Below are 12,600 nucleotides of genomic sequence, written 5' to 3'. Positions count from 1 at the left end.
ACTCCTGAATGAAGTGCCTGGTGCTGGGAGTCTGGTGCAACGCACAGGTCCTAGGCCTGGTGAGAGCCCGAGTGGACCTGGTGAGACGTAGGAGGGGCCCGGACAGGAGTCAACCCACAGAGCCTAGTCCTTCCACGCGCCAGAATCTTGTTCTCCCAGTCCTGGCAGAGTAGTTCCGGAGCACCGGATTGTGTGGCCCTGGTTTTTCCTAAATGGGACTGATTGAGGGTAGCTACTGGGACGTAAATCGGGACTTGATCACCCCGGCTGGGTCACCTGAGTGAGGGGTGTGATGTTTGAGAGACCCGAAACCCTGATGACCTTGGGATACATCACTGAGGAAACGTCCCAGGTGCATCCATGCGATGTTTTCTTTTGTTATAGTATGTCTTCCGAAACCATGAACTATATAGTATGTCGTTTTTTCATGATTTTCATGATTTTTTTAAATCCTCCAAGATCATGAAAAACGACATACTATAGTATGTTTTTCGAAACCATGAACTATAGTATGTCGTTTTTTCATGATTTTCATAATTATTTTAAATCCTCCTCAATCATGAAAAATGACATACTAAAGTATAGTTCCGAAACCATGAACTATGCTATAGTTCATGGTTTCAGACGGTTTCAGAAGATGAACATTTTTTTATCAATGTTGTTACTCAAAGGGAACGGCAGACTGTCTTGTGGCATATAGCAAGTAGGTCAGTGACTCTGGCTGCATGATCTGGAGGTTGTGGCTTCAAACCCCACTCAAATCTTTACTTGCAAAAATCTGCCATTGACACCCATTCTGAATTTCTCAAATTTAAAAGCACTATATTTCTAAAACTATGAAACATTTCAAAGATTCCTTTTCAGGCAAACATGTCCACCATAAGATGAACCTAAATAGCTTTGAATGGGGTTTCTATGTGTACGTATGTAGGACTAGTAGCATGCCAAAGTTTGTGCTATTGCCAATTTTTCCAGCATGTGTCTGCACAGTAAGCTGAATTATACAAAGTGTGAATGGAGTTTCTAGGTGAAAGTGATTTTTTGACGTGCCACTATCTGCCATTATAAATTTCTCAAATTTGAAAGCACTAGCCTATATTTCTAAAACTATGAAACATTTCAAAGAATCCTTTTCAGGCAAATGTCCACAGTAAGATGAACCTAAATAGGTTTGAATGGGGTTTCTAGGTGTAAGTATGTAGGACTAGTAGCATGCCAAAGTTATACATTTCTCATGTATATATGTATGTTTGGTTTCGGACGGCATACTATAGCATGTCATTTTTCGTGATTTTGGAGGATTTGAAAAAAAGATGAAAATCATGAAAAAGCGGCATACTATAGTCCACTGTTTCAGACGGCATACTATAGTATATAATATTTTCATGATTTTGGGACACTATGTCAGAGCCAGGACTTGAACCTGCAGCCTCCTGATTTCCAGGCAGGCTCTGTACCCAGTGAGCCACTTGTTCTCAAAAGGCCGAATAGATAATGACAGATGAGCCAGAGACTTGTTTCCATTGTGGTTCATAAACATTCGAACGTCTAGAGATAAACAACAGCAAAAGAAACAATAGACAAATCTCCTGTTATTTTATTTTTTGTATTTGATATTTGTATCAATGTTGTTACTCAAAGGGAAAAGCAGACTGCGTTGTGACAGGTAGCAAGTAGGTCAGAGACTTAGCACACTGGCACCATGATCTGGAGGTTGTGGGTTCAAACCCCACTCAAATCTTTACTTGCCAAAATCTGCCATTGACCCCCATTCTGAATTTCTCAAATTTAAAAGCACTATATTTCTAAAACTATGAAACATTTCAAAGATTCCTTTTCAGGCAAACATGTCCACCATAAGATGAACCTAAAGAGCTTTGAATGGGGTTTCTATGTGTACGTATGTAGGACTAGTAGCATGCCAAAGTTTGGCTATTGCCATTGGGAATGCATTGGGCGTTTAAGTTAAATAACTGAGAAACTACAAAACATTTCAAAGTAAAAAGTTCCAGCATGTGTCTCCACAGAAAGCTGAATTATAAAAAGTGTGAATGGAGTTTCTAGGTGAAAGTGCTTTTTTGACGTGCCAATATCTGCCATTGAGCCCCATTGTAAATGTCTCAAATTTGTAATCACTATATCTCTAAAACGATGAAACATTTCAAAGATTCCTTTTCAGGCAAACATGTCCACCGTAAGATGAACCTAAATAGGTTTGAATGGGGTTTCTATGTGTACGTATGTAGGACTAGTAGCATGCCAAAGTTTGGCTATTGCCATTGGGAATGCATTGGGCGTTTAAGTTAAATAACTGAGAAACTACAAAACATTTCAAAGTAAAAAGTTCCAGCATGTGTCTCCACAGAAAGCTGAATTATAAAAAGTGTGAATGGAGTTTCTAGGTGAAAGTGCTTTTTTGACGTGCCAATATCTGCCATTGAGCCCCATTGTAAATGTCTCAAATTTGAAAGCACTATATTTCCAAAACGATGAAACATTTCAAAGATTCCTTTTCAGGCAAACATGTCCACCGTAAGATGAACCTAAATAGGTTTGAATGGGGTTTCTAGGTGTAAGTATGTAGGACTAGTAGCATTCCAAAGTTTGTGCTATTGCCATTGGGAATGCATTGGGCGTTTAACTTAAATAACTCAGAAACTACAAAACATTTCAAAGTAAAAAGTTCCAGCATGTGTCTCCACAGAAAGCTGAATTATAAAAAGTGTGAATGGAGTTTCTAGGTGAAAGTGCTTTTTTGACGTGCCAATATCTGCCATTGAGCCCCATTGTAAATGTCTCAAATTTGAAAGCACTATATTTCTAAAACGATGAAACATTTAAAAGATTCCTTTTCAGGCAAACATGTCCACCGTAAGATGAACCTAAATAGGTTTGAATGGGGTTTCGGTCAGGGGACCTTAGTATAATTGCCTTATTTGAATCTGAATCCAACATATAAAAAACATATTTGTGATTTTTGTTCGTTTAATTTGCTAGTTTTTCCTTTTTTTGTTCAGAATTGAAAAATGGGAAAACGCTAAACGAAAAATCACAAAAACTGGTCAAGGGACCTTAGTATAAGTATGTTTGTTCAATTTAATCCAGCAAAAAGAAAATTGCTATTTTTTTCCTTTTTTTTGTTCAGATTTGAAAAATGTGAAAACTCGAAGCCAAAACCCAGCTTTTAAAAGCTGCGTCAAAGTTGAGTTTTCAGGAGAAAAAAAGCACGCAAAAAAGCTGTTCATTCCAAGCTTCAAAACGAAAAAGCTGGTATACATAGAGATAACATGGGAGCACGAAGCAAGAAGCTGCTTCTAGCTTCCTTGGTGTTAACGCGGCTAAAGTCTGATTATGCCTTTGGTTTTTTTGCACTACTGATTGTTACCCGTTTCCTTTCTTGTCAGTTAAAATTATCATTCATCATCACTTCCATCTTGTCCATCTCCTAACCTTAACCCTAACCAGATTGGTTACCATATGGTACCAGAACAAAACAAAAAAAAAGCAGCGTGAATTGTCTGGAACCAGTGGCGCAGTGTGTTAGAACGCTGCCACATGATCGGGAGATGGTGAGTTCAAACCCCACTCAAGTCTTTACTTTCAAGACGGATTTCAGAAGAAGAAAATTAAAACAAAAGCAGTGTGAATTGTCTGGAACCATTGGCACAGTGTGTTAGAACGCTGCCACATAATCGGGAGATGGTGAGTTCAAACCCCACTCAAGTCTTTACTTTCAAGACCGATTTCAGAAGAAGAAAAGCAACACAAAAGCAGTGTGAATTATCGTGGAGCAGTGTGTTAGAACGCTCCCACATGATCGGGAGATGAAATCCCACTCAAGTCTTTACTTTCAAGACCGATTTCAGAAGAAGAAAACCAACAAAAAAGCAGTTGAATTGTCTGGAACCAGTGGCACAGTGTGTTAGGACACTGCCACATGATCGGGAGATGGTGAGTTCAAACCCCACTCAAGTCTTTACTTTCAAGACCGATTTCAGAAGAAGAAAACCAACGACCTATCAACCAACACATTCAAAGGCATATCAATCCCATTAATCCGTTTTCTTATCAAGTTGAAGGCATCCCGGATTTTGTTGAGGGTGGGTTGGGTGTTTCACGGTTTCTCATCAACTCCATGTTAAATCACACAATTACCCCCCAACGGACACTAGCCATAACCCTAACCCTAACCCTAACCCTAACCCTAGTTGTCTGGTACCAGATTGGTTACCATATAGTACCAGAACAAAACAAACAAGAAAGCAGTGTGAATTGTCTGGAACCAGTGGCGCAGTGTGATAGAACCCTCCCACATGATTGGGAGATGGTGAGTTCAAACCCCACTCAAGTCTTTACTTTCAAGACCGATTTCAGAAGAAGAAAACCAACGACCTATCAACCAACACATTCAAAGGCATATCAATCCCATTAATCCGTTTTCTTATCAAGTTGAAGGCATCCCGGATTTTGTTGAGGGTGGGTTAGGTGTTTCACGGTTTCTCATCAACTCCATGTTAAATCACACAATTACCCCCCAACGGACACTAGCCATAACCCTAACCCTAACCCTAACCCTAACCCTAGTTGTCTGGTACCAGATTGGTTACCATATAGTACCAGAACAAAACAAACAAGAAAGCAGTGTGAATTGTCTGGAACCAGTGGCGCAGTGTGTTAGAACGCTGCCACATGATTGGGAGATGGTGAGTTCAAACACCGCTTAAGTCTTTACTTTCAAGACCGATTTCAGAAGAAGAAAACCAACAAAAAAGCAGTGTGAATTGTCTGGAACCAGTGGCGCAGTGTGTTAGAACGCTCCCACATGATCGGGAGATGATGAGTTCAAACCCCACTCAAGTCTTTACTTTCAAGACCGATTTCAGAAGAAGAAAACCAACAAAAAAGCAGTTGAATTGTCTGGAACTAGTGGCGCAGTGTGTTAGGACACTGCCACATGATCGGGAGATGGTGAGTTCAAACCCCACTCAAGTCTTTACTTTCAAGACCGATTTCAGATGAAGAAAACCAACAAAAAAGCAGTGTGAATTGTCTGGAACGAGTGGCGCAGTGTGATAGAACCCTCCCACATGATCGGGAGATGGTGAGTTCAAACCCCACTCAAGTCTTTACTTTCAAGACCGATTTCAGAAGAAGAAAACCAACAAAAAAGCAGTTGAATTGTCTGGAACCAGTGGCGCAGTGTGTTAGGACGCTGCCAAATGATCGGGAGATGGTGAGTTCAAACCCCACGCAAGTCTTTACTTTCAAGACCGATTTCAGAAGAAGAAAACCAACAAAAAAGAAGTTGAATTGTCTGGAACCAGTGGCGCAGTGTGTTAGGACCCTGCCACATGATTGGGAGATGGTGAGTTCAAACCCCACTCAAGTCTTTACTTTCAAGACCGATTTCAGAAGAAGAAAACCAACAAAAAAGCAGTGTGAATTGTCTGGACCCAGTGGCGCAGTGTGTTAGGACGCTGCCAAATGATCGGGGGATGGTGAGGTCAAACCCCACTCAAGTCTTTACTTTCAAGACCGATTTCAGAAGAAGAAAACCAACAAAAAAGCAGTTGAATTGTCTGGAACCAGTGGCGCAGTGGGTTAGGACGCTGCCAAATGATCGGGAGATGGTGAGTTCAAACACCATGCAAGTCTTTACTTTCAAGACCGATTTCAGAAGAAGAAAACCAACAAAAAAGAAGTTGAATTGTCTGGAACCAGTGGCGCAGTGTGTTAGGACCCTGCCACATGATCGGGAGATGGTGAGTTCAAACCCCACTCAAGTCTTTACTTTCAAGACCGATTTCAGAAGAAGAAAAGCAACACAAAAGCAGTGTGAATTATCGTGGAGCAGTGTGTTAGAACCCTCCCACATGATCGGGAGATGAAATCCCACTCAAGTCTTTACTTTCAAGACCGATTTCAGAAGAAGAAAACCAACAAAAAAGCAGTTGAATTGTCTGGAACCAGTGGCACAGTGTGTTAGGACACTGCCACATGATCGGGAGATGGTGAGTTCAAACCCCACTCAAGTCTTTACTATCTATACCGATTTCAGAAGAAGAAAACCAACGACCTATCAACCAACACATTCAAAGGCATATCAATCCCATTAATCCGTTTTCTTATCAAGTTGAAGGCATCCCGGATTTTGTTGAGGGTGGGTTGGGTGTTTCACGGCTTCTCATCAACTCCATGTTAAATCACACAATTACCCCCCAACGGACACTAGCCATAACCCTAACCCTAAGCCTAACCCTAACCCTAACCCTAACCCTAACCCTAGTTGTCTGGTACCAGATTGGTTACCATATAGTACCAGAACAAAACAAACAAGAAAGCAGTGTGAATTGTCTGGAACCAGTGGCGCAGTGTGATAGAACCCTCCCACATGATTGGGAGATGGTGAGTTCAAACCCCACTCAAGTCTTTACTTTCAAGACCGATTTCAGAAGAAGAAAACCAACGACCTATCAACCAACACATTCAAAGGCATATCAATCCCATTAATCCGTTTTCTTATCAAGTTGAAGGCATCCCGGATTTTGTTGAGGGTGGGTTGGGTGTTTCACGGTTTCTCATCAACTCCATGTTAAATCACACAATTACCCCCCAACAGACACTAGCCATAACCCTAACCCTAACCCTAACCCTAGTTGTCTGGTACCAGATTGGTTACCATATAGTACCAGAACAAAACAAACAAGAAAGCAGTGTGAATTGTCTGGAACCAGTGGCGCAGTGTGTTAGAACGCTGCCACATGATCGGGAGATGGTGAGTTCAAACACTGCCTAAGTCTTTACTTTCAAGACCGATTTCAGAAGAAGAAAACCAACAAAAAAGCAGTGTGAATTGTCTGGAACCAGTGGCGCAGTGTGTTAGAACGCTCCCACATGATCGGGAGATGATGAGTTCAAACCCCACTCAAGTCTTTACTTTCAAGACCGATTTCAGAAGAAGAAAACCAACAAAAAAGCAGTTGAATTGTCTGGAACTAGTGGCGCAGTGTGTTAGGACACTGCCACATGATCGGGAGATGGTGAGTTCAAACCCCACTCAAGTCTTTACTTTCAAGACCGATTTCAGATGAAGAAAACCAACAAAAAAGCAGTGTGAATTGTCTGGAACGAGTGGCGCAGTGTGATAGAACCCTCCCACATGATCGGGAGATGGTGAGTTCAAACCCCACTCAAGTCTTTACTTTCAAGACCGATTTCAGAAGAAGAAAACCAACAAAAAAGCAGTTGAATTGTCTGGAACCAGTGGCGCAGTGTGTTAAGACGCTGCCAAATGATCGGGAGATGGTGAGTTCAAACCCCACGCAAGTCTTTACTTTCAAGACCGATTTCAGAAGAAGAAAACCAACAAAAAAGAAGTTGAATTGTCTGGAACCAGTGGCGCAGTGTGTTAGGACCCTGCCACATGATTGGGAGATGGTGAGTTCAAACCCCACTCAAGTCTTTACTTTCAAGACCGATTTCAGAAGAAGAAAACCAACAAAAAAGCAGTGTGAATTGTCTGGACCCAGTGGCGCAGTGTGTTAGGACGCTGCCAAATGATCGGGGGATGGTGAGTTCAAACCCCACTGAAGTCTTTACTTTCAAGACCGATTTCAGAAGAAGAAAACCAACAAAAAAGCAGTTGAATTGTCTGGAACCAGTGGCGCAGTGTGTTAGGACGCTGCCAAATGATCGGGAGATGGTGAGTTCAAACACCACGCAAGTCTTTACTTTCAAGACCGATTTCAGAAGAAGAAAACCAACAAAAAAGAAGTTGAATTGTCTGGAACAATTAGGACCCTGCCACATGATCGGGAGATGGTGAGTTCAAACCCCACTCAAGTCTTTACTTTCAAGACCGATTTCAGAAGAAGAAAAGCAACACAAAAGCAGTGTGAATTATCGTGGAGCAGTGTGTTAGAACGCTCCCACATGATCGGGAGATGAAATCCCACTCAAGTCTTTACTTTCAAGACCGATTTCAGAAGAAGAAAACCAACAAAAAAGCAGTTGAATTGTCTGGAACCAGTGGCACAGTGTGTTAGGACACTGCCACATGATCGGGAGATGGTGAGTTCAAACCCCACTCAAGTCTTTACTTTCAAGACCGATTTCAGAAGAAGAAAACCAACAACCTATCAACCAACACATTCAAAGGCATATCAATCCCATTAATCCGTTTTCTTATCAAGTTGAAGGCATCCCGGATTTTGTTGAGGGTGGTTTGGGTGTTTCACGGTTTCTCATCAACTCCATGTTAAATCACACAATTACCCCCCAACGGACACTAGCCATAACCCTAACCCTAACCCTAACCCTAACCCTAACCCTAACCCTAACCCTAGTTGTCTGGTACCAGATTGGTTACCATATAGTACCAGAACAAAACAAACAAGAAAGCAGTGTGAATTGTCTGGAACCAGTGGCGCAGTGTGATAGAACCCTCCCACATGATTGGGAGATGGTGAGTTCAAACCCCACTCAAGTCTTTACTTTCAAGACCGATTTCAGAAGAAGAAAACCAACGACCTATCAACCAACACATTCAAAGGCATATCAATCCCATTAAACCGTTTTCTTATCAAGTTGAAGGCATCCCGGATTTTGTTGAGGGTGGGTTGGGTGTTTCACGGTTTCTCATCAACTCCATGTTAAATCACACAATTACCCCCCAACGGACACTAGCCATAACCCTAACCCTAACCCTAACCCTAACCCTAACCCTAACCCTAACCCTAACCCTAACCCTAGTTGTCTGGTACCAGATTGGTTACCATATAGTACCAGAACAAAACAAACAAGAAAGCAGTGTGAATTGTCTGGAACCAGTGGCGCAGTGTGTTAGAACGCTGCCACATGATCGGGAGATGGTGAGTTCAAACACCGCTTAAGTCTTTACTTTCAAGACCGATTTCAGAAGAAGAAAACCAACAAAAAAGCAGTGTGAATTGTCTGGAACCAGTGGAGCAGTGTGTTAGAACGCTCCCACATGATCGGGAGATGATGAGTTCAAACCCCACTCAAGTCTTTACTTTCAAGACCGATTTCAGAAGAAGAAAACCAACAAAAAAGCAGTTGAATTGTCTGGAACCAGTGGCACAGTGTGTTAGGACACTGCCACATGATCGGGAGATGGTGAGTTCAAACCCCACTCAAGTCTTTACTTTCAAGACCGATTTCAGAAGAAGAAAACCAACGACCTATCAACCAACACATTCAAAGGCATATCAATCCCATTAATCCGTTTTCTTATCAAGTTGAAGGCATCCCGGATTTTGTTGAGGGTGGTTTGGGTGTTTCACGGTTTCTCATCAACTCCATGTTAAATCACACAATTACCCCCCAACGGACACTAGCCATAACCCTAACCCTAACCCTAACCCTAACCCTAGCCCTAACCCTAGTTGTCTGGTACCAGATTGGTTACCATATAGTACCAGAACAAAACAAACAAGAAAGCAGTGTGAATTGTCTAGAACCAGTGGCGCAGTGTGTTAGAACGCTGCCACATGATCGGGAGATGGTGAGTTCAAACACCGCTTAAGTCTTTACTTTCAAGACCGATTTCAGAAGAAGAAAACCAACAAAAAAGCAGTTGAATTGTCTGGAACTAGTGGCGCAGTGTGTTAGGACACTGCCACATGATCGGGAGATGGTGAGTTCAAACCCCACTCAAGTCTTTACTTTCAAGACCGATTTCAGATGAAGAAAACCAACAAAAAAGCAGTGTGAATTGTCTGGAACGAGTGGCGCAGTATGATAGAACCCTCCCACATGATCGGGAGATGGTGAGTTCAAACCCCACTCAAGTCTTTACTTTCAAGACCGATTTCAGAAGAAGAAAACCAACAAAAAAGCAGTTGAATTGTCTGGAACCAGTGGCGCAGTGTGTTAGGACGCTGCCACATGATCGGGAGATGGTGAGTTCAAACCCCACTCAAGTCTTTACTTTCAAGACCGATTTCAGATGAAGAAAACCAACAAAAAAGCAGTGTGAATTGTCTGGAACCAGTGGGGCAGTGTGTTAGGACCCTGCCACATGATCGGGAGATGGTGAGTTCAAACCCCACTCAAGTCTTTACTTTCAAGACCGATTTCAGAAGAAGAAAACCAACAATAAAGCTGTGTGAATTGTCTGGACCCAGTGGCGCAGTGTGTTAGGACGCTGCCAAATGATCGGGAGATGGTGAGTTCAAACCCCACTCAAGTCTTTACTTTCAAGACCGATTTCAGAAGAAGAAAACCAACAAAAAAGCAGTTGATTTGTCTGGAACCAGTGGCGCAGTGTGTTAGGACGCTGCCAAATGATCGGGAGATGGTGAGTTCAAACCCCACGCAAGTCTTTACTTTCAAGACCGATTTCAGAAGAAGAAAACCAACAAAAAAGAAGTTGTATTGTCTGGAACCAGTGGCGCAGTGTGTTAGGACCCTGCCACATGATCGGGAGATGGTGAGTTCAAACCCCACTCAAGTCTTTACTTTCAAGACCGATTTCAGAAGAAGAAAACCAACGAAAAGCAGTGTGAATTGTCTGGACCCAGTGGCGCAGTGTGTTAGGATGCTGCCAAATGATCGGGAGATGGTGAGTTCAAACCCTACTCAAGTCTTTAATTTCAAGACCGATTTCAGAAGAAGAAAACCAACAAAAAAGCAGTTGAATTGTCTGGAACCAGTGGTGCAGTGTGTTAGGAAGCTGCCACGTGATCGGGAGATGGTGAGTTCAAACCCCACGCAAGTCTTTACTTTCAAGACCGATTTCAGAAGAAGAAAACCAACAAAAAAGCAGTTGAATTGTCTGGAACCAGTGGCGCAGTGTGTTAGGACCCTGCCACATGATCGGGAGATGGTGAGTTCAAACCCCACTCAAGTCTTTACTTTCAAGACCGATTTCAGAAGAAGAAAACCAACAAAAAAGCAGTGTGAATTGTCTGGACCCAGTGGCTCAGTGGGTTAGGATGCTGCCACATGATCAGGAGATGGTGGGTTCAAACCCCACTCAAGTTCAAACAAAAAAGAGATGATGATGATGAGTTCCCTGGCACCCTGGAATAAAGGTCCAGGGTGCAATCCCACCCAAGTCTTTACTGTGACACTTTGCTTTCCACACTAACATCAAGTAGCACAGAAAAGCTGTGTTGTAGTAACCATCAGTTAGCTCAGTGTGATGAGATGCTGTCCTTGGGAGCCACAGGTCCAGGGTTCAAATCCCACATTAGGCATAACTGTGACACTTTGCTTTGCACACTGATTTCCTGAAGGACAACTTTAAAGCAGCCCAGAAATTCACCATGATTGTGTGCCGGTAAGTGGCCCAGCGGATAAGTCAGATATCCGTAGTATACCTAGTAGAAGTGTGCCGGTTCAAACCCGACATACTCCTAGTAGGCGGTGATGGTTCAAATCAATGACACCTAGAGTAGGAGTGGCCCTGTGGATAAATCAGATGATATCCGTAGAATATCTAGTAGAAGTATGCCGGCCGACATACTCCTACTAGGATGGTGCTAGTTCAAATCAGCAACACCTACAGTAAGTAGGAGTGTGTGCAGTTAAGAGGCCTGGTGGATAAATCAGATAATATCCATAGAATACCTAGTGGGATGGTGCTGGTTCAAATCACCATCACCTAGAGTAGGTAGGACCGTGTGCCGTTAATTGGCCCGGTGGTTAAATCAGATAATATCCGTAGAATACCTAGTGGGATGGTGCTGGTTCAAATCACCATCACCTAGAGTAGGTAGGACCGTGTGCCGTTAATTGGCCCGGTGGTTAAATCAGATAATATCTGTAGAATACCTAGTGGGATGGTGCTGGTTCAAATCACCATCACCTAGAGTAGGTAGGACCGTGTGCCGTTAATGGGCCCGGTGGATAAATCACATAATATCCATAGAATACCTAGTAGGATGGTGCTGTTTCAAATCACCATCACCTAGAGTAGGTAGGGGGTCAGGTAAGAGTATGTAGTGGCAGAGTAGGTTGAGGTGTAGATAGGGGGAGAGTAGGTGAGGGTTGGTCAGTTAGGTGGAGGAGTAGGTGAGGGGGGTCAGGTAGGGGGAGATTAGGCGAGGGGGGGGGCAGGCGAGGTGGTGAGTAGGTGAGAGGGGGGCCAGGCAGGGGGAGAGTAGGCGAGGGGGGAGGGCAGCCAGTGGGAGAGTAGGTAAGGGGGGAGGCCAGGCAGGGGGAGAGTAGGCGAGGGGGGAGGCCAGGCAGGGGGAGAGGGGGGAGGCCAGGCAGGGGCAGAGTAGGAGAGGGGGGGGGCCAGGCAGGGGTAGAGTAGGAGAGGGGGAAGGCCAGGCAGGGGTAGAGTAGGAGAGGGGGAAGGCCAGGCAGGGGGAGAGTAGGAGAGGGGAGAGGCCAGGCAGGGGAGAGTAGGAGAGGAGGGAGGCCAGGCAGGGGTAGAGTAGGAGAGGGGGGAGGCCAGGCGGGGAGAGAGTAGGCACGGGGGCTCTTCCTATTTTTTTTTTTCAATAATTTTAGAAAAAAATAAAAATTTATAATAAAATATTTATAATATTTTTATAAAAAAAGATTTGTTTTAACTTATTTATTAATTATTTAAAAAATAGTCAGGAAGACCCCTGCCTGGCCCCCCTCGCC

Source organism: Electrona antarctica, assembly GCF_951216825.1.
Source record: "Electrona antarctica genome assembly, chromosome: 18".
Taxonomy (NCBI): Eukaryota; Metazoa; Chordata; class Actinopteri; order Myctophiformes; family Myctophidae; genus Electrona; species Electrona antarctica.
Note: the sequence above shows the minus strand (reverse complement) of the source record.